Source organism: Amblyomma mixtum, chromosome 8, assembly GCF_055824585.1.
Source record: "Amblyomma mixtum isolate Tamu chromosome 8, ASM5582458v1, whole genome shotgun sequence".
Classification (NCBI taxonomy): Eukaryota; Metazoa; Arthropoda; class Arachnida; order Ixodida; family Ixodidae; genus Amblyomma; species Amblyomma mixtum.
In genome coordinates, this window is record NC_143019.1 from 143,305,143 (window position 1) to 143,331,602 (window position 26,460).

A 26,460-nucleotide genomic window follows, 5' to 3' on the forward strand; every position below is an offset into this window, starting at 1 on the left:
ACACCGTGGTAACCATTTATCAAACATCTAGCCTAGTTTGGTGAAAAGCTGCTGCATAATGTTGGCAAAGTTAGGAGAACTAAGGAGCCATTTAATCTTTAATGTATTTCATTACTATTCTCCTAGTACACGAGAAAAATAAAAAGTGACAGTAGTCCAAAACCACTGATACAGCTGATGAGAGCATTGTCGGTGAGTTTGTAGTAATACATCATCAGAGAAGCAAACGCAATTTAAAGCAATTCCAAACGCCCCCCGACCTGTGGTCTACGTTAGCGGACCCACCAGTGCCAAGCAGATGCTTAACTACTTCGTACAACAACGGCTGCAGATGCTCTACGCTGCTTTGCGCCCAACCAGTTGTTGAGTTTTGTGACTGCATTCGATGTGCGCCTGTTATCCGATGTCAATTAATAGCTACTTGAAAAGCAAGATAAAAGACATCCCTCACCTCCCCTGAAAGGACTACAGACAACAAATTTTATTTGCGCATTTTCTCCTATCATATGACGCGTTAGAGATTAGAAGACATTTGTCGGTGCGTGATACTCGCCTACGACGGAAAAATAATATCAAACTGAATATCTTTTCTAATACTGTTTCTGTTTGAGTTTCATTACAGGAAGAATTGGTGTTATGTATAGTTGAAGTTTATCTACTTTCCTTAAAAGAAAGAAGGTGGCTAGGGCAAAAAGAAGCAAGGGCAGCAGCTTGACCAATCCCTAGTTCCTAAAGTTTCTGTGGGCGTCTAGTACATTATTATGTGTTGTAAGAAAAAAAAAAGGAAAAACAAGTAAACAAGTATCAGTGTATTTGGACTACTGTCACTTTTTAGTTCAGGGCCTTTTGCTATTGCCTCCTGAGCCAATTTGTAGTAAAATGTCTCAAATGAAAAAGAAAGACAGAAAGAAACCAACAAATAACAAAAGCTCTGGGATCAAACACAGCCAAAATTATACATGTCATGAATGCACGTCACGCAAGAGAATACTCTTACATATATAAATAAAAAGAGAAACCACATGCGCTTGCAATATATTGGTTTGAACCTAACATTGAACAACGTACACAGCAGGAATAAATTAGTAAGCTATGACAAACAAACAATAAAACAGAGGTTTCAAGGAAAACAGGCATAAGCAATGTTCTCAAAACTGACAGTGTGTCGAACGCAGCATCAAATGATAGTCCTTCATACACGAGGTCTTTCTGCTCTAATTAGTTTAGTAACGATGGTAATCTGTACTTGAGCGATCTGAGGCGATAGTTGGAACGCGGGGTGAGCACATGTCATGTTTCGGGCAAGCACGTGTTATCAAAGTTCGTATTTTGCGAAATAAAAATAACTTTTACGGGTAGGTTGGTACGAAATCGAAAGGCGACATGAATGAAGGCTAGTTACTCGAACAATTCGAAGGCGTGTAAATATGAAGTTCATATGGCTGGAGCAATGAACTTCAACAATTAATCCCATGGCTTTTATTTGTAAGGTAAAAAGAACAGTAAGAGTTTGCGCTTTGATGGTACCCCACACAAAGTGATAATAAATATGCGACTGCAACAAACCATTATATATCTTAAGTTGCACTTGTTGAGCTAATATTAGTCGATGTTTACAATGTATTGGCCACGTTAAAGAACCCCAGGTGGTCGAAATTTCCGGAGCCCTCCACTACGGCATCTCTCATAGCCTCAGTCGCTTTGGGACGTTAAACCCCATAAACCAAACCAAACCAACCAATGTATTGGCACTGCTTTGCTACATTTACGTTGAACATAGTTGACATGAATGACCATTTCAAGATAGACTCTGTGTAAAGATTACTTCCAGTATTTCAAAGCTGTTAACTACGTCTATTGATATGTGATATCAATGTGGTATCAGATAAGTGAATGTTCAAAGCGTTTAAAACTGGTGCGTTTTCTGCATAGAAAAACGTTCATTTAGGTTTGGTTGTGTTTATTGTAGGTCTGTTAAGTCCACCTGTGAACTAGTGACGACGTACGATTGGCTGATACCTCAATTTTGTTAGGTGTTCTGGCCCTAAAACACTTTAGTATCATCAGCGTATGCAACTGCTTGACATTCAGGAACGGACCAATGAATATCATTCACAAACAAAAGAAACAACAAGGGCCCTAATACACCAGCCTGAGTAAGAGGAGTCATTAATTTTCACAAATTGTTTGCGCCTCCGTTTTCCGCTTCGGTTTCGTCAACCGAACGATTCCGATGGGGCGTAGATGACCATTAGTTCACGTGAGGGACCTGCGCTGTAAACTCTTAAGTTTTAGTTCACTTCGGCACGTAAATCAAGAGGAAGAAATTGAAAAGAAGAGGAAGAAGTTGAAATCAAGAATAAGAAATGGGATTGGGCAGGGCATGTAATGCGAAGGCAAGATAACCGCTGGTCCTTAAGGGTAACGGAGTGGATTCCAAGAGAAGGCAAACGTAGCAGGCATCGACAGAAAGTTAGGTGGGCGGATGAGATTAAGAAGTTTGCGGGAATAGGGTGGCCTCAGCTGGCAAAGGACAGTGTTAATAGGAGAGAGACATGGGAGAGGCCTTTGCCCTGCAGTGGGTGTAGTCAGGCTGATGATGATAATGATGATGGCACGTAAACCGGCCTGCTTCAAGAGTTGAAGTGACAACAAGCGGTTTATCGGCAGTAATATTGCCATTTGTGTCGTGCCTGACGTGAACTAAAGATCAGCTACACGCCACCGGAATCGTTCGGTTGACGAAATAGAAGCGGAAACGGCGTCAAAGAAAAATGCAATGCTAAATTATTTAGCGTTCTTTGGCGATATCACGCGATGATCATCATTTCAAAGAAGAAAACAAGCGTTAAATTTTTCCGTCAGTAGTCCTTGAAGGTCGCGGCGATTCTTTGTCTTCTAGGATTGTCCCCAGATATCTAATTGTACTACACCTTCTCTCGGTCAGAACTTTTATTTTTACACGCCTGGTAAGTAATCCACACCACCCCCACTGGTGCAGACTTCTGTACACCTCTGGTGTACGTAAGGTAACCCGCCCTACCGCATGAACATCGAGGAGTTCAATCGTATGCCACTTAAAGGGGGTTGAAGATGTTTCCAGAATTTTATCTTTGTTCCTATTATTTTCTCCATTGAACTAAAACTTCTATTCCCCTTTCAAGACGCAGGCGCAGAAAACACGCCATCTCATGCAAGAACGACGCGAGGCGAAACCCTTCACATGCTGTTCGTGAGAGGAATTTAGGTCTCCTTAGGCGGAATAAATTTTTGGCCAGACATATTTAAAGTTAGCACTTTCGAGCCATCTGGGCAATTTTTCGTTAGACGCTGCACGCAAGAGAAACAACTGCGACCAGTGTTCCAAACACGCCGCCTGCCAGGCACCAGTTTATTTCTCGCGTAAACCCGAGGTGCTTTAAACGCCCAGAATGGCTGACAAGTAACGTAGCAATTCCTGTGCGTGGCATCTAAGTAACCTTCTTCTACCTCAATTGGCAGATGCTGCTGAATGCTGCTTTTCAGCGTTGGTAATCAAGATTTCAGGCTCTGCCACGATACGCTACCCCTCAGAGAATAATTCCCCGAATCGTTTTAGCGGCGCCCAAAGGGAGTCTACGCATCAAGCATGCACGAGGGCGCGGAATATTCGACGTCGAACCAAAAATTTAATTGGCGGATCTAGTCGTCTAAGGCGTAGCGTCTGCCTGGGCCCAGTACCTTGCCGTCGCACTTTTCATACAAACAAAACCACAAACGGTCTCTGATATATGCAAGAGGGAAAAGGGCAGGATAGGTTTGGTGGAAGCTACACACCTTATATGCATTTTAAAAACAAGGCTTGCGAGACGTACTAACACACTAGGGTTGAAATGCCAACCAAAAACTACTCTCGTGCTCTGGCCCGGTATTTAACGACCCGAAATTTCTTTCGGCGAAAAAAACTCTGAACGTGATGAATGTGCACCCCTTAAACTACATTCTTCGTAGTACTCAAGTGAGTTCTATAGCAAATACGTCGAGGTCCCTTCCAGAACAATTCCCAGTGCGTTTGATATTTCGCCGGCTAACCGCAGAAGCGATCTTTCGTTGCTCTCCCTATCCGAGTCTCCACAGATCGCCCTTCACGCAACACCAAGCGCACAAACATTCTTTCCCTTTTCTGGGTATCGCAACGGAGCTCGCAGTGCCTACCAAGCTGTTGAGCATTCGGTATCACTGGCCCGGCGGCGTCGACACTGAAAGCAGCGATGCGCATTGCAGTTGGGCGTGAGGGGTTCCGAGCCCAGCTGTGCGCTTCCCATTAGGGCTACAACTGCACACACCGACGCCCATGATCAGCGCGGCACAAACGTCGCGACTGGGCGCGTCAGAGCGGCGCCGCGCGGTTTTTCGCCAGGCGGGAGACAGGGACGCCCCTGCTGTCGGCTCCACCGCCGAGCGCGCATCCCCTTTCGCCGAGAGCGGACGGTGCGCTGCGTCGCGTGAGCCCCGCTCTCCACGCGGGCTCCCAGAATAGGCCGAGCGAAGCCTTGCCGCGCTAGCCGCCGCGTCGCAGACCCTTGGACGAGAAATCTGCTCACCCGTGCTGCTCTCCGTCGCACACGACGGGATCCCAGTGGGGCGGCCATCTTGATCGCGCCGATCCCGACGTGCACCGCGCGCATGTCGCGGCCGATCCCCCTTCCTACAACAGCTGAAGCGCAGAGAGAACGGAGAGGTTTAGGGACGCCGACGCCAAAGCATCGACTCAAGAGAGCTTGTTGCGGACGTCGCGCCATCTGCCGCGGAGTGCATTAACTGAATCGATTCTGTTGTGGTTGAGCCTTTTCTACGTTCTGTTCATCACAATGCCCCTCAATAGCTGTCGACAGATGACGCAACAATCAATTTTAACCTCAGTAGAGATATGCTTTGTCGTTATTATTGTTGCGTTTACTCAGTGTTCGGCGGTCCGAGCGCGCGGCTATGCTGCCTGCGCGCCCCTGGCGGACGGCGATGCGGCGCGGATGAGCGCATTCCGCTTTTGCTGCTGCTGCCGCCGCTGTCTGCCTCCTCCCTGCCTGTCCCGCGTGCGTCATTCGAGCGCGTGGCGGAGGGGGCGCTTCGCCGCACGCCTCGCGAGCGCAGGGCGAAGCGACATTGCCGTCGCGCGGCTCCGATGGGATTTGACGCGGCGCGACACCGAGGCGACGCCGGCTCCGACGACCAGTGTGTGTTGCTTCCAGAGTGCACCGACGGAGGAGCGCGTCGCCATTGCTTTCTTCGAGCGCAGTGAAAAAGGGGGAGCATCAGTGGGATGCCGCAAGTAACGTGAGCCAAGAAATTCAGCGTGTGTCAAGCAGCGTTTGTTCCAATCGCGCAGTGAGATCAGCAGCATGCGTTTACTAACCTGGAACGCTTCTGAAAATAATTGACTCAGTGATCGGACTGCGCACAAAAAAGGGAACTTTGAGCCAGAACGGACATCTTTTAAAGAAAGCGCCCAGAAGATGATGTTGGTCATTGACGCTTTATGCGGGAATTTCAGCCGCAGCCTCAATAAAGGGCGCGAAATCTCAAATGCCAGCTGCAGAAGCGAGAGCCTTCCGCGGCTGGCAGCGCTCCCCAATCATTACGCGTCTGGATTTCATGCGGTCGAGTCGAATGTCAGCGAGTGCGTTTGGACTGATTGCATCTGACGCTGTTTTGCTGCAGCAAGCGCTTGCAATAAGCGCATGCGTAAAGATATTGCGGAATTTCCGCTTTCAGTTGATGTAAGAGCACTCGCTCAGTTCATGAATAAAATTTTCAACGAATTCTCTGCAGTCGTGTAAATTAAAACGGAGAGTTTAGTTCAGCAACATCGACAGGATTTATACCAAGCGCTTACATGAAGTTACGTGGAAAGCTGTGCGCGGACGTGGGTGCCGACAGCCGTGGAAGGAAGGTGTCCCGAAACGCTTCGTGCACTACTGCAAACTGCTACAGACAAAGTGCAGGGCGACATCACTGCATGGCAATCATTTCCAGTAGTATTGCATATGAAGGTAACTCCCCGAGAAGCAAGATTTCAGAATTTCAAATAAATGGCGCAAAAAGAACAATCACAAGAAATAATTCGTCTTACCGTTTTGCTACTTCACTAGCTTTAGGAAGCTACCGTTTGGTTAATGATAAAGGTGTCTCATGGTAACCCTAATCACATTAACTCAGTCATATTTTAGTTATACACTTTCTAGTTGAGTGTCACTGAGGGCATTTCTGTGTATTGACCTAGTCCTAAATGCGAAACCACTCTGGACGTGGGTATCGCAGTCGGGCCATCTGACAATAACCAGTCATACGACGAAAATCAGCAAAGCAGTTTTGCTATTTTTCAAGCAAGTCCCTTCATGACCACGTCAACAGCTTCATACCGACCTTATCGTTGTTCAGACTGTCTTCAATATGCAATACACAGTACGGTGCCTGCTCAAGGTTAAGAAGTTTATATTTCTGAGTTTATAATTTGTAATCGTTTCTCTGGGACACCAGGATGGCTTCCTGAGTTTTAAAATGCGCTTTAGTTTTCTCGCACAAGAAAAACATCGCGATTCATTGAAAATACGCATACAAAACTGAAAATCGCATGAAAAGTCGCTGTTGTTAAGATTGGCGGACACATGCCTTGGAGGAATTCCTAGCAGACATGAGTGAACGTGAAGCAAAGATGCGGCAAGGATTGGCGACGGCGGCAGCGGCGGTGGAAACAGCGGCGACGGCAACAGCGGCGACATCAAGTGGCAGATTCTGCCCTCGTGTCGCCAGACGTAGTGATGCTGCGACAGGTGAAGCTCTTGCTGTTAATTGAGAACGTGCGACCAACTGTGCGACCTGCTGCTGCGGAGTACCGGCGGAGTAGGCCTCGGTCATCTCAGCCTCAGCCGCGTTCTTTGTTTGTGGTGCGGTCAGACAAGCCTTGAACACGCCCTCCTCAGTAGGAGAAGAGCAAGCTAGGGAGAAAATAAGTGCTTGGATGGAAGCACAGGTGGGTCCCCCGGAGGTGTTACGTCATGGTGCCAAGGGCCGGTAGGCTGACGACCTTAACCTCTACTGGCCGGATCACACCACACATACTTCCGGTGTCTGAAAAACCGCGAAAAGCACTCGACGGCTAATAGCTGGCAGGCCGGAAACAAACCCCAAAGTTGTGGACGCGCCCCAGGTCGCTGACTCCGAGTTAGGTTCTCCTGTCTCGGGTGGTCGGAGCGGCCGACGGTCGGGCATCCCGTGAGCGGGGCCGCACCAGTGAGCAAGCTCGATGCTCTCCCTGCCCTGGCTAGGCAGGCCAGAAATGGAGTCGAGATAATTTAAGGATCAGATCAAACAAATCGCTGTCCCAATTACCATTCCTTATCCCATAACCCATTTCCTGACAACCATTCATCCCATCCATCTCTCGCATCCTTTCCGCTCTTTCCCATGGGATATAAGCGGAGTCTCCCCGGGCCCGCTTCCCCGGCTGTGGTTCGCTACGGTAGCTCCCCGCCCCCCCCCCCCCCCTTTTTTTTTTTCATTTTTCCCCACCTACGGGTGATAAAATTACGAGTGCCCTTTGCCTTTTCTTTTATCATCAAATTCGGTTAAGCCCGTTATACTCAGTGGCACGGGCATAGAAACTCTATTTTTCACTCTTTTTTATCGTCCCACAATACTTATTGTTAATTGAAAGACGGCTGTGACCTCGACAGAGGTGTCCTGTTTCGGTCTACCGGGAGGGAGTACTAGGTCGTTCATTCACCTGCTGGGAGACTGCGAGCAATTCCCTTCCCACGGAGGCACCCAACAGAAGACTAGCCGCGGTGGTGAAATCGACACATGAGTGTTTGAAGACTAATCCTTTCCATCGACTGAGCTGCGAGAGAAAAGCAGCACCACCTCCTGCGGTCGGTGGTATCACCAATGTCCATAACTTCCCACATGATTGGACATCATTTCCCGAACTTCTTTTCCCATCCAAGGATCTGGGTAATTGTGAGTGTATTTAACGGTGGGCTGGTTTATTACCGGAGCACTCCCATCTCGACTGCAATTATGTACAAATAAGCCTAATGCACACTTTCCTCCACAACGAAGTTCGACGTCGTCCTTCGGAGCCGGGACCTGCGCGGCTGAACGAGTCAGTCAACTCAAGGGGGCCCCCTCCGTCTGCAACAGCAGCGGTGGGATAGAAGCGCAATCCTCAACATTGTCTAGAAATCCGCTATGAATTGCGTCATAACCGAAAATAGTTGTTATTCTTGGCAGTAATTCAAATTTCTCTGCTGACTGGCCGAACCAGGTAGTCAATAAATGATAGCGTAATGCACCCAGATAGCGAATCCGCCATACCCCCCCTCCCCTTTCCAAAAAAAGAGGGAGTGCAGATCTTCAGGTAAGTGCAGAACCTACACGTTATCAATATCCCAGGGAGCGTAGTCGATTTTCTTGGAACATGGTTGCAACGAACCTGCACAACGGTCCCAGCTGAAGGAAATCAGAAATTTGATATTCAGGACAAAAAATATCAATAATAGTGCTATTCTAGCAAAGCAACACTTCAAAGCGGATGCATTCGACACGGCTTATTATATGAATTGTAGAAAAATTATGTATGCTTAATACTGTAGGGGAGAAGAATGGATTTGCAGGTATTTACAGGGAAAGTAACAACGGCAGCGGAGACCGCTGTGGGCAGCGCCGAGCCAGCCGCGAGCTATCTTCATCGTCTTCGTCCGTCGGCATATGTGCATACTTTTCGTCGTTGTCGTCAGCCCGCTGCAATATTATTGAAATATTATATTAAAACTATTAATATTAGGATATATTAAAAATAATATCAAAACTAATAAACTTGACCAAAGACAAATTGTGATGCAAAGGCGTGTTGACTTTTGTGACGTTCAGCATTAGGTGCACAGATGTACAAAGGTGTCCCACCTTCAGACAGGTAGGCTGAAAAAAAGTTATTCGTAGAATATCTTTTTTAACACTAACTTTGCGGCCACCACATGCAAACATTTGCAGCCACCCAGTTATGCAGCCAGTTTGCCATTCACGGTGCAAAAAAAAAAAACAAAAAAAAACACGTCATATATCAATAACCACCCAATAAAAAATATTCCGCTAAATAACAGCTGGAAACATGGGCTTCCGATTTTAGCGCTACGCAACTCCACGCGGAGCGAAACTTAAAAGGAGATACATACAGTCGGAGGGCGTGGGTCCGGAAATGGAAGACTACACGGACACATAGAATGAGGAAACAGACAAGGAGTTCACAACCTGAAAAGCGCATGCCGCTGTCGCGGGCATGACGAGGGGTATCTGCCCTGGCGGAGATCGGGTTACCACCAAAATGCTGGCTAACTTGGACGACAAGTCGTTGGAGGCTGTCGCGGGATTTTTCGACAAACGCTGGTCAAAAGGAAAACGTCTTGAGGAATAGGATTGGATAGGAGTATAGGAGGATAGGAGATAGGAGTGGCATCTTTCCAAACACGACGCTCGGGTTCAGACAATACCTTTCGACTCAAGACGTACTTTTGCACCTAGAAGAAGGATCATCCACAGACAAGTCACTTTAGGACATTAAACCCCATAAACCAAACCAAACTAACATTGTGTGTGGTGAACACTCTTTAGTATGCCATCGTGTGTAAAGTTATCAAAGGGCTTTTTATGTCTACTGCGAGAAGAGCTTGTGTCTGTGCTGTCTTTGGCTGCAGAAGCATGCTCTTTAATATGAGAAATGAATGCTGCGCTGAGATATTTTTGCGGTACCCTATGAGCTGGCGTGGGAAATGTTTTTGTTTTCCAGGTGTTCTTCTAGCCTGTGCAGCGCAAGATGTTCCATTGTTTTGGGCCTACCTCAGGTTATGGCTCTCGGTCTGAGGTTGGTAAGTGTTGCTGCTTTATCTGGTTTTGGGATCATATTGATGTGTGACGTGCTTTATTCCTCTGGGCATGCTCCAGTGCTCGTTTATGCGAGATAGCAGCGTTTCTTTGCCAGTCAGGTTGCGGAGAAGACTGTATGTGGTGCCGTCAGGGCCTGGCTGTCTTCTTAGTGTTTTGAGATAACCCAATGCTTAGTTCTGCCGTAGTGAACTCGCCGCCGATATTGTCGATTATGGGGCCCGTGTAGTATGTGCACATTGACTGATGTACCGTAGGTATGTACAGGGTCTGCTGTTGCTCGAATGTTTTGTTTTTACCGTGAGTTCTAGCGTGTCTGTGCGTGGCAGGGATCGTGTTTTTCCTCGTGACGAGCAGGGTGCGCAAAAGATGCCACGTGTGTTTTTTGTGTAACGAGTTCTGGATTCTGTGGCAAATGTGGTTACATTCTCTCTGTGCGAGCGTCCGGGCATAGTTGATCGCCTGTTAAGCGGTTGTTATGCGGTTGCTTGGCTAAGGCTCTCAAGAGCTTTTCACATTTTTTTCCAGACGCGTTCGAGGTGCGGGTCGGGCCTGTCTGCCGGCGCTGAGGTACCAGCGGCTGGTTATTGCTTTCTTGTTCGTAGCGCACTACCAATCTTCTGCCGTGGGTTAGCTACCGTCGCGGTCATAGACTGGGTGTTGGAGTTTTCGTTGTGATCATCAGGAAGTTGCCTTTTTTCTTGCTGAGAGCTGTACTCCATTCCCTCGCAACTAAAATCTTCATCGCGGAGAAGGCGTTTAAGTTCGTGGACTACTCGTCCCTCTAGCCGGGTCAGGCGTGTCTCTTGGCGTTCTTGGCGTTCGTAGGCTGAGGCAAGGTTTTCGACAATGTCAGCGAGGGGGTCGAGGTTCTGTTCAGTGCTTTCAAGGCGAGTCAACAGGAACTCTGTTTTGTTCATACGTGATTCTACCACTGATGGTGCGCGTTGGATAGGTTGTTGATATTGTGGTACGGTATGAACTGTAGTACTAACATGAGCTTGTGAGTTCGGGGGATTGAAGGATGCGGGTTGTGAGATGGCAGGAGGAGTCCTTAGCTAACCAGCCGCCTTGGGTGTGTCTTCTCTTCCAGATGCTGGGCTGAAAGCCATTTATACAAAATCCTTAGAGGAACGTGCACTGCCTTCTGACTGGAAGTTGGACAATGTGGTACCTCTCCACAAATCTGGCCCTCGAAATGTTGTTTCGAAATACGTTGTTTCCATCTCTTTGGCGATTATTGCTTGTAAAGTTTTATAACAATTATTTTTCACTAGCATTATAATCTCACAGCCGGGGTGTTCTAGATGGTTCAACAGGCCAGCGGGGAGCGGTTGAATCGGCGAGCGGGGATCAGCGTCCAACGGGGCACAACACTCCCAACTTCCTCTTTTATGCGAAGCATACCTCTTTAGCTACCACTTCAGCCCTTCACCTTGGTTATGCGCCTCCAAATCACGTGATACATGACGTCACACCACTTGACACGATGACGTCACGACAGTAGAGAAACGGGGGCCCACTTCGCGCAGTCGCTGTGGTCGTGCGCCTCCAAATCACGTGATACATGACGTCATACCACATGGCACGATGACGTCACGACAGTGGAGAAACAGGGCCCACCTCGCGCCGTCGCTGTGGTTGTGCGCCTCCAAATCACGTGATACATGACATCACACCACGTGACACGATGACGTCACGACAGTGGAGAAACGGGGGCCCACCTCGCGCCGTCGCTGTGGTTGTGCGCCTCCAAATTACGCGACACGATGATGCTTCGCATTCTCCAGGCTTAACCAAGTTAAGTCTCAGCCATTTTTTCGTTCTCCGCCTTGCACTACCTGCGTTTGATCAAGCCCGCAACACTATGAATACGAATTCCTCATTAAGCAAACAACAGCAGGATTTTCGCTGAGGTCTTTCTTGCGTAACTAAATGAACTAATTCATAACCTGACAAGTGCACTTAATGAATGGTTTTCTATAGATTGCGTCTTCTTGGATTTCAAGAAGGCATTTGATGTTGTTCCATATTCTGTTCTTGTTGAGAAATTGTCTTGGTATAACATTAATAAGGACATGATTTACTGGATACAAGATTACTCATATTTAAGCAAACAAAGGGTAGCAATTAATGGAAAGTTATCAAGAGAATGCATTGTATCTTCTGGTACCTCAAGGATCAGTGCTCGGATGTTTGTTATTTTTGATTTTTATGAATGACATTTGGTCTAATAATGCATTTAATATTCGTGTCTCTGCAGACGACTGTGTACTTCAGTAGAGCTAGTTCTTAGGCTAGTTGGTATACTTGATTTCAACTCATAGTTTTCCAGCGCAACGGCACACGGCCAAAGAAAAGAAGCAGGAAGAGAAGAAGGACGAAAGCAGCGTGTATAGAGTCACTGAAAGTCCGAATGACTGTGTGGTGTTACAGGATGATTTTAATACAGTGTCTGAATGGTGTAAGAAATGGGGGACGTTTATTAGCTTGCAAAAATCTATATACACGCGAGTCACAAAAAAGAAACAATCGCATGAATTCTCTTACGCAATTAATGGGACATAACTTTCGTCAGCACCAGAGTACAAATATCTCGGCGTATACATAGCTTTTAATCTAAGTTGGAGTAGTCATGTGGAGTATGTAACAGGAAAGGCATGTCGCGTTCTTGTTTTTCCAGACGTAACACGAAACACTTACCTTTAGAAATAAAAGAGTTTGTTTTCAAGACTAATGTTCGCTGGCTTCTCGAATATATTTGCGCATTATAGATCCCTTGGCATAAAATGGATATAAATAAACCACAAAAGGGTACAAAATTTAGGTATTCTAGGTGTTTAATAATAATTTTTCTAGGAAGTTTAGCGTTTCACGCGCAAAAACTCGCTGGGATGGGAGATGCTGCAAAAATGCAGATATTGCTTGAGGTTAAATTTTTTTTCAGGTATTTACTATTGTAAAACTTGCACAAACCGTGACCTGTATATCCATTCACCAAATTTTGTTTTGCCCCGCCGTGACCATCGATTAAAAGAGAAGCAAATTAACTGTAAATTAAAAATTCACTGGTATGTTTTTTCCCAAGGTCTATAAGAGATTGAAATCGGCTCTGTGAAAAGGTATAATTACGTCATGTGATTTATTCTCTTCATCTCTGTGAATGCTGTTGTTGGGCTGTAATAAAGCTACGCTCATGGTTCCATTGTATGTATAGCAATTTGTTACCTTTATCGCTTGCATAATGTGCTATTACAACCCCCCCCCCCCCCCTCCGACACACACACAGACAAACACTGTAATGCCAGTTGTGGCGCTCTGGGTATTGCACTGAATAACTAAATTGTTGTTAGTCGCACTCGTAAAACTTTCACAGAGTGCCCTAGGTGGCATCGTTCTATTGCACAAACCTATTCTATTGCATCGTTCTATTGCATCGTTGTGTCAGCGTGTTTGCATTTGCGGGGTCCAATGTCACGGGAGAGAGCAAGGTAGAGCCGCGGTTCGCCTTCCCAGCGAAAGCGAGGCCCCACTCCACCTGGACCAGGGCCAACGACTTCCGTTTCCCTCCGTCGGCACGAAGGTCGGCGGCAGAGGCGACGGCGCGAGACCGCCGGTAGCAGCGGCCTCGGAACGGGAAACCGCCGTCACCTGCGCCGGAGGACCCCGCTCGGCCCAGCTCGCAGTTCGTCGCAAGCACCTCCGCTTCCGACATGCGCTGGCACAGCGCAAATTTAGAACCGAGCCGCTTCGAGGCCTGGTGATTCACGCCGCAAGCTTGCGCCGAATCACAATCATACAGCGCAAAGCTTTGCGGTGCTGCCCGGAGAGATGACTCCTGCTGTGTCTCCAGCCGTGAGTGAGACGCAGATCCCACGACGAGCGTCGCTTTTGCTGGCATGCTCCCGCCACGCTCTGTACATTCCAGGGAAGTGGACGTGCACGGAGCGCATCCATGCACGACGACAGTCCTGGGAGGCTCTCCGTAAGGATCGCAGCCTCGTGTTTGCGGTACGACGCCGACCGCAGAGCGTCGCCTCAGGCAAGAGACTTTCCCGCGTACCCATTGTTTCCGCAAATAGGCCTCTGTGATATTGGCGCCTCACTATTCGTCCGGTTAGACACACGAAGACTGAGTGGACCGCAAGCGACCGTTGTCAACCAATCATGGAACGTCCCTTGTCAATCCATCCCCGGTGTAACTCAGGGCTGTGGAAGGCATCTGAGTGCACTAGCAAGGAATGTGTTGCCCACTTGGAAAGCCATCCGGCCGAGGGTGAGATAGAAGTGTCTTCTGGGACACGAGGAACTGCTGCTCTGTCTCCGGATCCGTGGAAGCTTGCCGCTCTGCCATCGGCGGAGTAATACGTAGTAATCCGTAGTAGCAAATAGTCCGCGCGTATTTTTATTTCTACAGTCTTATTTTGCGGCTATATTATCTGATAATGAAACTATTTATTCACGAAAACCTATAAAAGAAATTAAAGCGAAAGCAAAGCCTCCACGGAACTGGCTAAAAGGCACTCCACGCATTGATAGACTCCGCCCACCGTACAAGGAGAATTAAAAAAAAAGGCAGGAGCCGGACGTTAATCCGATTTAATTAGGGAAATCGGCCACACAGGGCAATAAGTCGTAGTTTCTAAGAATGCTCGGAACGTGTAGATTGAGTTCCCGCGGCAAAAAGACGAGTTCAGATTCCTCTTCATTGCACCTTTAAGTGCGTTGCAGTAATCGCCCCAAGCATCTTGCGTACGTAGGCGGGAGATTGCCTGCGTTGAGGTTAAGGGTTCTTTCTGCAGTTTCGATTATCAGGGATTCTAGATATCGGCGTGAAAGCCAATTCTTTTCTCTTGCGATGTCTGATGCTTCTTCCCAGGCTATTTTGTGCGTCGCGGCTGACACGTGCTCCGCAGGTGCATTAGATGCAGTCTTCTTCTTCCTGACGTCGTTCTTGTGGTCCCTCAATCGTCTTTCGAAATTCCCGCTCTCGCCGACATAACAGTAGTCGCAATCTGCGCAGAGAATCTTATAGAGCACGGCAGAAAACTCCCCTTCCTTTATCTTGTCTTTGACGGCAACCAGCTCGTGCCTCAGCTCGCACGCAGGAACGTGAGCGACGTGCACATCGTAATTGCGCAAAACGCGAGCCAAAGACTCGCTCACGCCCGGCACATATGCGATAGCGGCTCGGGCTCGGCAAGGAGGACCAACTGGTTCAGACGAGCGTGATGACCGTTGAAGAACGGAATCCACGATGTGCATGGGGCACGCAAGACGCTTGGGGCGATTGCTGCAACGCACTTAAGCTTTGCGCTTCGGGCTTTCCGCCCAGTGATCAAGGCTTCCGTGTGGAACCCGAAACGTCCTTTAGTCGGCGTTCCTTTTCTTAATACATATTTCACTTCAAAGTTGCTACTGCTAACAGCGCCTTCGACTAAGAAAACAGCCCCTCCTCTGGTGCATCGATCGCTGGCACAGAGCCGAGAAAAGAAGCGACAAAATCACTATAAATAATCGTTACAGAGCATATTCTATGGCTTTCTTTACAATGTAGCCCCAAAACAGGCGCATAGCCAAAGGCAAAGCTTTGGTGTGAACTTGGGCAGAATTAAGCCCAATTTGGCTGTTAATAGCCCAATCTGGCTGCTCTGGCGGGTACCGGCTTTCGCTGACGTCTAAGGCACACTCTCGTCATTATCAGCAAAGCATCCACACTTACGTCTCCTGGTACACATCGAAGTTCACGAGCCATTCACTTGCAAGGCACTACAGGTTAGCGCTTGTTGAAGTTCACAGTGCTAACTTTTGCTCGAGCTTGTCTAACGAAGGCGGCGCGATAAGCTCCAGTTAGGCTGCTTTCCTCGCCATTTACTAAGGAACATGACACGAGAGGAAATAGATCAGCAGGTCATTACACTTTTAGCACAGTCTTATTTTTTCATTTATCCCATAATGCGGACCCCTCACGGTTCAAGCAGGAGAGGCAGATGCCAAAGATGCACAACGCATACTTATGCAAAACAAAGGAGAATCATTCACGCATCAAGGAGCCATGCCTGAAGGGAAGCGATGCGCAATGCCAGCAACACAGCAGATCTTTGGCAACGCGTACGGACGGTTCAAATCGCTCATGGGGGCAAGCAGAAGAGAATGATGCCAAAGTGCGTTCAAGACGTATTAGGGAGAAATGAACACTTACAGACATTCGTACGAGCAAAAATAAGTTCAGTACAGTGCTCACGGTTATGACGCAACTTTTTAGAAGAGTGCTTAATAAGAAGAAGGCTTATTCGGGCTGGTTGTTCCATGTTAATGGGAGTGACTCGACAGCGCAAACAGATGAGACAGGAGAGATGACAGAACACATCCGCTGACGCCAGGCGCTGTATCATCAGACTTCATCCCGCCCCCCCTCTTTTTTTCCGCGTTATTTTTGGCCTGTATTTTCCGGGTTTTTGTTGGTCATCTGCTTTCATTTTTCACGCGGTTTTGTCATTTAGTCATTCGAGTCTTGCTCTTTTTCGCTTTGACCACGTGTTTCATAATTTGTTGGTGTAGACTTGTCATGCCCCAGTGCCTTGTTTTTTTTTTTTGCTTTGTTGTTGTTATTGTTTCTGCTGGCCAGAAAAGAAGTTGGCATCCCAAGCTTTGTTTAGGGTGGATTCCGCAATCAGCGATACTGTGTTGCCAGTGTTCGCATGAATTGCCGATTGATACGTTCAACGTTGATGCATTTGTTGATACGGCTTTGTTGTAGTACAAAAAGGCAGGCTTGTTTCAAGAAACCCCAGTTGCAAGACGGCGTCAGTCCTGTCTTTTGTATGCCTTCCGTGTCCTTGTTTCTTGCACCATTACCAGTTTTTTCCTTAAATATACTTCGGTCACTAAATGCAATGCAGCATCCCTACCGCAAATATCTCCACCGCACATCACATCGATGCGGTAGTGCCAAACAGTGGACACTGCTTGTCTCACCACCGTAACATTGCAAGGGCGCGTCGGCCGTGATCCGAGCAATCGAGCGAGCGGCCGGCCAAGCCAAACGGGGACGGATTGATCTGCCCCTAAGTGGATGATGGTACTGACCACTGGACCACCATGACTAACAATCAGAATCGACACAGCAGCAAGCCCGGCCTTGTGGAAGATTTCTGTCAAGAACATGGTCAACTAGTGAGCAGCTTACAAATTTGGCCAGTGGTTCAACAGCTGAAGCTGATTTATTTTGTCACGATGACTTGGCCAACCCCTATTGATATTAGCAATACGAGGGGGTACCCAAAAGAAACCGGACTTATTTTTGTTTGAGCTTATTTGTTCACATTTTAGCACAGGCCTTGAATCTCCTTCAAAGTATTCCCCACTTGCAATGATACGCTTGTCGAATCTTTTATTCCATTTTTCAAAACATTGTTTAAATTCATCTTTTGTGATGCTTGACAGTGCCTCCGTCGTTTTTTTCTTCACCTCAGCAACATCAGCGAAACGCTTTCCATTCACCTATTTTTCCATTCTAGGAAACAAAGAAAGTAGCACGGGGCAAGGTCGGGAGAGTATGAGGGTTGAGGTATAGGGGTCATGCCATTTTTGGTCCAAAATTGTCGTAGAAACAGGGCTGTGTGAGCAGGGGCATTGCCATGATGGAAAAGCCATTCACCCGACCGCCACAAATCTGGCCGCTTCCACCGCACACTGTTGCCCAATCTTTTCAAAACATCCAAGTAGAAAGCCTGGCTAACTGTCTGACCCTGCGGAACAAATTCTCAATGAACGACTCCTCTCACGTCGAAGAAACAAATCAGCATTGTTTTGAGGTTTGGTTTCACCTGACGAGCTTTCTTGAGGCGAGGTGAATTTGAAGTTTTCCACTGGCATGATTGTTGCTTTGATTCAGGATTCGATTCAGGAACACTTGAGTTGTCCCCATAGTATCGTCCTTGTACGTCTTTCTTAATATTTCAAAAGTTTCCACTCAACTTTTTCCGAGCAAAAATCAGAATTTCACCGGCGCACGCTGTTCATGAAAATCAGCCATTGCAAAAACGACATTCACACAAAACAGTCGTCACTCTAAAACTCTGCCTAAACTAGTCTGACCTCCTTCAACGACGGCACTCGGCTTACTGACTCTGTAATGTTCGTTCTTTGCGCTCCTAGTGGCAAAACGCGGTACCACAGAAGCTTTGCCGACCAAAAAATTTAGTCCGGTTTCTTTTGGGTACCCCCTCGTACATCAAATATTGAATTAAAGAGGTTAAACTTGGGACTGAGCCGCGCCGAATTTCAAGCGTTAATTTGGGGCAGATGTGCTTAGATGCTGACGACTTGGTGACAGACATCCTTCTAATCAAGCACCAATGTAACTTTAGCAGTGCAACCAGATCGATGATTTCGAGGATAATGCCGGACAGCTGTAAACATCTATGTACTAAAGGGGTCTCAGGGTGCAGCCATTCAGCGCTAGGAATTCAGATATGCCCGGCAGGACCAAAAAGTTGTGGGCAACGTGCAGAGGATGCGACAACTGGAACTTTCCCGAGTGTACGAAACGTTCAAGGCGCGATGAGGGTCGTGCCCTGACATGCCCGCGTGGCGACGTCAAGTCCTCGAGTCACAGATACCGTTGGAACATCTCTGTGCAGTCTTCGAGGATGTAATCTCTTACCATCTTGAAGGATCACGCGGGGTAAGCTGCCAAAGATGCGGCTTTCCCGTAGTGGCCGCAGCTCGGTGACAGCCCTGGAGCTTCCTAGGGCTCTCGCTAAAGCCAGGGATTTCGACACGTGAATTTTCGCTTTCATTGAGGCCACAAGGTGACGGACGCACTACTTTTAGGAGGAAGAATTAAGCAGTGCCTTAAGAACGGCTGCCGCTATCCAAGGAGATGCCGGGTTTGTATATTTTTTAGGCTCCTGATACACTCCTCTGTGAAAGTAGGGCAATACTGCGTCTAGGTAACCTTCGTGTATCTACTTTCTGATATCACTCTTCGTCTCTTGAATTCTCATGCTACTCGTTCCAGGTGTGTTGCTCGGAAGCTCCACCTTTGGCCCACTACAGCGCAGAGCTCTTCTGCCGCGGCACTTGGCTTCATTCGCAAATGATGAGACAAATGAGTGGCGCCCTCCGCCTCTGGAGACCAAGGGGGCGCACGACTGACGCGACGTCTCGTTTCCCGCGGCGCAGAGACGAATGGGTGCTGCGGTGGGTGCTGTGTGGAGAGGAGGAAGGCGAGGGTGCCGCGATTGCCATCAGCCGGTGGTGACAGTCGCTGGCAGCGCCGGCAGCCCTGGCATGCGCGCCAAGCTCTGACTCACGCCGCCGCGCTTGCTGCGGCAACCGCCTTGCGACACCGTTCTCGCGGCGGTGCGGGTGACGAGAGGGCACAAAGCTTGTTTACCAGCCCTGTTCGCGCGCGAACCAGCGGTAAACAACGATATTATGACGGCCTCCAGCCCGAATGATGACTGGGCGGACGACGTGCTAAAAAACCGAGTGCCGGATCTCGGGCAGAACGGAGCCCGACTACGACATGCTTCCTGCGCACTGCCGTTGCTCAGCAAGGGCAAGCTGAGGGAAACTATAACAGCACTGTCGCGCAGGGGAGGCCCTTGAGTGAGATCCGCGCGGCTTCGGAATCATTCCCATCACGAATACAGGTTGGTATGCGTTGAAGAAAGAAGGTCTATCGCCTTTGGCAGGTCATCTCACGCTGATGTCAAGTCTGAGTCCAAGCCAATGGATCGCCCTTCCAGAGGTGCTCCGGTTAGTAGTCGCAGTGGACTGTGAGTAGCGGTCTTGCTGTGGCTCGTACATCATCATCATCATCCTGACTACGCCCCCTGCAGGGCAATAGGCCTCACCCATGTCTCTCGAATTAATCCCGCACATTGCCAGTTGCGGCTAATGTATCCCTGAAAACTTCTTAATCTCATCCACCCAATTAACATTCTGCCGCCGCCTGCTACACTTGCCTTCCCTTGGAATCCACTCCGTTACCATTAAGCACCAGCGGTTATCCGGCCTTCGCAGTACATTCCCTGCCCAAGCCCACTTCTTCCTCTTTATTTCGACTAGGATGTCCTGAACACGCGTTTGTTCCCTCACTCTCTATGCCCTTTTCCAGTCTCATGACGGGCAGAGTGGGTGAGGGAACATACCCTGCGGTGGTGCTTACACGTGCCATAGTGACACTGGATGGACACTTACCAAAACACAAAACGCTCGAACGGTGGAACCGGGAAGCACGGCCGGCCAGCGACAAGAGCCAGGTCCGGCAACAAAGCCAGGATGCTCTCTTTCGCCAGCGGTTGCGAGAGCATAGGCTTCAACGCCGAGCAGTGACTGCTCGCCGGGACGCGCCGCGTGCCACGATGACAGAGGTCCGTTTAAAAGTACCGTCGGATTTCGGAGCTGTCCCAAAGATTTCGGTTCGGTTCCAAATGGGTACCAAAATGGAAGGGGCGAGGGTTGCACTGAAAATCTACTGCGCACCGACAAACGGAGGATATGGTGCATGCCAACGCAGAATTAAAGATAATGAAGAAGGTACCAAAGCTGCAGTAGTAATCTGTTGGCTGTGCATTTCGTAGGCGTCAAAACACGCTACTCTGATGCTCATGAACGCGTATGTCGGGTTCCTGTTCCAACATTCTCTTTATGTCGCGCCATTTCTTGTTGTGAATCTACGCGTCCACCAGCCAAAGGGGACACTCTTCTCAAAGTCATAGGAAAATAACCTGGGAAAAACTGTTATTGTCTCGTTCCAGTGTCATTTTTTGTTTGTCTTGCACATGAGTGCCCTTTTTTGTGCAGAAGTTAGCGCTAAAAACGGACGAGGGTCAGAAGAAAGGACACATAAGACATTGACGAGCGCTACTACCAACTGCTTATTCATGCGGTCGTACAAGGCGCATAAAAAGAAAACGGCGAGCATGTCCGTAGAGAGGGCAGAAAAGCAACAGCAGCCTAGGAACAAGTTATTTAAAAAACTAGTCTAAAAAAGCACATTCAACAGAGTATACGTGAACAGATGTGTCACTCACACAACGCTCGGACAACTTTTTGATATAATTAGCCTCTAGAAGGAGCCTAGCGTTATCATTCCCGCTCTTGCCAAGAATCGTGGTCTTCTCAGATCATTCCCTCTATGTGCTGTCACACAAAGCAAGTTGTCGCATGAGGTTCGCATTTGTGTCCTCATTTTCTATGTTATTAGCATTCTCCCGTAGCCGGTCATTAATGTAGCGATGCGGGGGAAAACCTTTGACAGCTTGTGACAGCATTCATTCAAGCAGAATAGAAAAGACGGCCGCAAAAAACAAAGGGCGACTACCATTTGGCGGTGCACTGAGAAGCGCGCGAATGCGGAGTAGGAGTCCCTGTATGCAGCCTTCATAGATTTCTAACAACCATTTCATTAAGCTCCCGAATCAAGCGCCAATCCATCGCGCGGAGGGAGCTGGGAAATATGCGGAGAATCGGCACAGGGGTCATTCTACTCAGAGAAGGACTCTCAGCAAGGCACTTATATTGCACTTATTAACTGCAGGCTGCAAGAGGTACAGGAGCATTGGTTCATAATAGGAGTTCACCTCATCTCACATCATCTCTACGTCACAGCAATCATAGCAAGGACGATAACGGCCTTCCACATTACTGCTACTGCTGCTTTAAAGCGGCCAAAGGTCGCTCGGCGGTGGGATTGCAGCTGCAGAGCCGGCAGCTGAAAACCCATTTCTGCTTTGTACTACGGGGCAGTGGCTAATTTCCCATGCTCCAGCAGGGATGACTGTTTTTGCTGCTGCTTTGCTTATTTCGTGCGAGCTCTATTTCTGGTTGCGAAGTTTCTTTGTACACATGTGGAGTAAAACCGCCGCCTAACCTAAAAGAAGCAGAAGCGTGCAAAGGACAGAATCTTGTGAGCACCAAGTGTTACTGTGACGGAGCTGGTAGTGTGTCCAATTATGGAAACCCTCAGTGCGAGTAGTTAGTAATCGAGCTAACAACACTAGCACCGTCGTCGTGAGGAGGGAACCTAAGTAACAGGCGTCCATGGTAGAAATAGGTAGAGAGACGTGGTTCTTACAATCCCAAAACAAAGTGAACTAGAGGAAGCCTTCTTGTGGAAACGTTGGGTGAGTAAACTGAGGCTCCTTGTCAACCCTTGTCAACGTTATTTTGTGGTGTTAAGTAACAGGCGTTTGCCGGGGTCCTTCTCGAATGCTTTTTTTTTAATCGAGGAAATAGCGAATGTTCGCAATCAAGGTCGGTGTTAACTACTGGATGAGGACAGCCAGTTGAGCTTTGGGGAAAAACCGTACCAAAACCCCTGCTTGGAGGGATAAAAGAAATTATTCAGCCCAAGTACAAGGGATTATAACGTGTTCCATAATCTTGCAAGGCATACTTCATCAAGAAACGAGGCGACAATTTACAGGAGAATTGGTGTTACGAGATAAGAAGACTGGAAGATCTTTTCCATTCTTCCCAGCAGTACGAAGCTGGCCTTTAGAAAGTTATTGTTGAAACAGATAACAGAAACACTTGGCTCTGATGAATTTGGTATCCTTGAGAAAGTTGGCGCCGATACGGTATACCAGCTAAATATAAAAAAAACTACTGTTATCAATCAATGACAGAACTTCAGAGGCGTCAGATTCAACAAACAGCCGAGAATTGTGAGTAAAAGTATTTAGCACAGGGAACGTCAAAAGGTTTCGTTAGTTAACTCAGATTGAAATACACTTTAACCGATAATGCAGGTGCTTCAGGAAGGACTTTCAGTAATTCCCAAACAGGCTTTCGAGGTAAAAATATTTTTTTTTTCAGCATAGTATCACAAGTGTTGGCGGACATCATAAAACCAGGAACCATGTTAAGTAGTAAGCTTGTTAACTAATTTTTAATAATTAACCTTTTAAAGGGGTTGTGAAAGGGGCTCTCAACAAATGTCCTTTAGCATCAAAGGATGCTAAAGGACGGAGCGTTACAAATATCCTGCAGCAAAAATTTTTTTGTGCGCTTTGTGGAAGCTGAGTTATTTGTAGTCAAAATTTGTAATTCAGCATCTCCGCGCCTTTCCCTTTCCCGTCGTCACTTTTTACTGGCTGAAAGGTCGATCCGCCGGTTCCACGCACTCGGCCCCTCCGCCGACCGCCGACGCGCGTGGCGGTCGGCGGTCGCCAGGGGGCGGAGCCAACGCCTTCTAACTGGTTTGGCGCTATAGTGCCTAGAATATTCTAGGCACTATATTGGCGTCGACGGCTCTGGCGCGGCGAACCAATGATGTCAATTCGCTGCTGACGTAAGGAGCACTACGTGATGCAATGCACGCGGATTCGGAGGATAGCTCGGCACCCCTGGTCGCCCCGAGGCGCGGCAGCGGCAGTTCTTAAAATTGTATTGTAAATTATCGGCTCGCTTTTGAGGTCTTGTACGCGGCATAAACGCTCAGTGGCCCGTACTCTACAAAATGCAAGCATTTTACAGCCAACCGCCAACACCCCTTATCAGGGACCCTTTAACTATTGCGCCTAGTTGCAGTTAGTGATTTGCACCGGGTCGTTAGTAACAGCCGTATCAGTTTTTGCAATCTCGAAAACCCGATTATTCTCTGCGCTGCGGCTTGACAAACTTTGCCTATATCATGCCAATGTGCATGCGTTTTCGAAAAGCATGCAGGAAAAGCAACATTTCCGGTGCACATAACTAGTGAAAAGGCACAATTTGTCGTTCCACAGAGCCGAGGGTGATCGCGTTTTAAATTCTGAAAACTGACAAGGCTATTAGTAACTACCGACTGCAAGTCTGTAATTGCAACTAGGCGCCTAACAACCAGTGGTTAAAAAATTTAATAGGAAAAGTTATTTAATCAGCTCACTACTTATAGCGATTGACTGGTTTTCTGGTGTCCGCCAACACTATGCTGAAAAAGCCATATTTTTTACCTCAAAACCTATTCACCAGAATTACCGAACACGTGAAACACGTGGTAAAAACTCGACGGACATAACGCAAAAGCCGCATTCCAGTCGGCCTAACAAGCTTTGACCGTCTCCTCAAAAAAAAAAAGTGAGAAAGATGAGAGCATTCATGCACGCACATTCAATTGTGTTAAGCTTGTCCAAAGATTCCGATATCTTGTTTTTGTTTTTGCTTGTTTAAATGCCGCTCTTCCTGCGTAAGTATGTTGGCTCTGTGCCATTACGACGTTGCCAGGTTGCACCACATAAACGGTGTTGGTAATCCTGCCAAACCAGAATGGTGCCAATTATTCTTACCAGAGCTCCAGCGACACTCTCAACTGGCAAGGCCCACTTTGTGCGCCACGGCGTCTCAGACTGCAAGCATCCCCGAAAGTTTTTTGTCACAGCTCGTTACTCTCCGCCCCGCGTAGGTTCTTCCAGAAATCCCCGCGTAAATCCATCAGGCGAACCCGAAGGCAAGAGAGGAAGCTTCGAAGGCAGCCACCTGGTTCGCCATCGAGACCATACATCTCCGACGGCATTAATTAAACGGAGCGCGAAAGCGAGCCGAGAAGCTGCGTCACCGGGAAACCTATTTTTGCTGTCTCGACGAAACGGTGGCAAAGTCGAGTCGCCTCGGGCGCGTTTCTCTTGGCGTCGCGAGACTGCTCGCGTGCGCCCTGCCTCGCACTGGGGTGGACCCTAGCGGCCAAAGGAAGCGCGTGGGATGAGGACAAGAGTCAGGGCGCGGAGCACAACCCAAATAAGAGAACACTGTGGGCACTACCGAAGCCACAGTCCCTGAGTGGGACGGTCAATAGATGTTATGCGCAGTCTTTGACGAAAGTATATAGCCCAGAGGATTTACTTGCTCTAGCGGGGCTTTTGCAGCACCTGCACAAAGTTTAACGTTTAGATGTATAGGGACGAAAGTTCTGTCAACGCATCACGACCCCAGAAGCAAACCCCATTGGGCTCTTCAGTTCTGTATGACCCGCCGCGGCGGCTCAATGGCTTTGGCGTTCGGCAAGGAGTTAGGTTTCATTCAGGGCCGTGGCGACTGCATGTCTATGGAGGCTGCAAGACGCCATAGATGTACAAAATAGGCACCACCGCTCTACCGCTTTGCCAGCGTGCTGGTGAGCTGGGCGAAGTGTAATGACTGCAGAATGACTCTAGCTTTGCTACCACAGGTAAAAAGATGGGGCTTATTCCAAGGCACTGAAAAATGCCTCTGTCATGCGTAGGTGATGTTTACTTATATTTCTGCAGCCATTCATTTGCAGCGCCTCGAGCAGTTCATCAAGCCGACTTATGTTGCACAGAGGCGCAGCTACAGTGTTTTTCAAGACTATGACTTATTTATTTGTTTTTTAGCCATACTGCAATCCCATGGAGTAAATTTGTCTTTGTCTGGTCTGGGCTCTTGTATTAGTTTTGAGCACAGAGCCACACTGAATCAAAGAGTTATTTTTTTTAACACGTTCGCTGTGTCGTGGGTCACTTGTGCGGGCACGGATACTGGGTCCCGCGATGGATCGTGGGACAGATTTTATAGTGACGTCCTCCTCCTCAGACTTCAAAATAAATTCTCAGCCGTGGCTTCATTGTGTGAACCGGCATTCGAGGCCGCACAGCATGAATAAATGGTGCCGTTGAATTGCGACGCCATGAATGTGTTAAGAATTATCTTCTTTTCCTCGACGGGAAACTGGGGGCAGGCGAAACGTTAGAGGTCTTTCCTCAAGTACAGTTAAACGCCGCAAGAATGGTTCTTGAAGCTGCGGCACGAAAACAAGCACAAATAAGAAAAAGCGCCTCTCAACTCATTCCAGAAAATGGTGTCTTGAATTCAGAAACGCCCTCACATTTTGCATTAGTTTCGCTCCAGTCCGTGTGTATCTTAGGCTCGCATTAGGCCGTGTGTCTCTTAGGCATTAGGCTCTCACCCGAGCGGGCCCTGCAACATCTCATTTAGTTATGGCCGCTTAGGAGCACTTTCGACGCTCTCGGAAAAGAATAGCATTTGCAAAGTAACATGCTCATGCTTAGAAAGTAAGGAATAAACCGAGATGTGCAGTAAGCATGCTGCTGCGCTCCGGTATGTCCTTTCAGGAATGTGAAGCCGGCGAACACGGCTTCTTCGGCATTGAGCGATTGTGGTCGGAGAAGAAGCACGTTGCTTGTGTCGATGAATACTCGAGGAAAATAAACACTCTTCGTAAGAGTGCCCAGAGGCGTATAAAATCGGCAGCGTACGTCCAGCTCCTATTGTTTTAAATAAAATGCTCGCATTCCGCTGCCGACTGAGCAGCGGTGTTTACCTCACCCTGGGCTATTTATTTCAAAGCAGCGGCGCCCAAAGTGTGCCGCCACGGGCCGCAGCTGGCACGTCTGTTGCCGCGGGTTCGCTCCGCTGCGCCCCGTTTCCCCACCGCCGGCGTTTTTTCGGAGCCCCGCCGCTTTGTTGACTTCTGGGAAAGATGGAACACGAAGCTCAACTAGAGCGGCGGCGCACGCAAGAATACGCGTTAGCAGCATGGCACCCGTAGCTGCAGCGCGAAATGATGTTCCC

At 48.2% G+C, this 26,460-nt stretch overlaps 1 protein-coding gene across 3 annotated transcripts in view; it reads right to left on the reverse strand.

Moving 5' to 3' along the window:
* Positions 1 to 26,460, reverse strand: part of Asator (tau-tubulin kinase asator) — a 198,981-nt gene that overhangs the window by 125,219 nt on the left and 47,302 nt on the right. The window contains exon 1 of one of the 3 annotated variants that reach the window (XM_089555292.1): positions 4,584 to 4,737. The exons of the other annotated variants lie outside the window; for them this stretch is intronic. The gene's annotated coding sequence lies outside the window, so the exon portion shown is untranslated. Of the gene's footprint in view, positions 1 to 4,583; positions 4,738 to 26,460 lie in introns of those variants that run through there. 3 annotated transcript variants of the gene reach the window in all.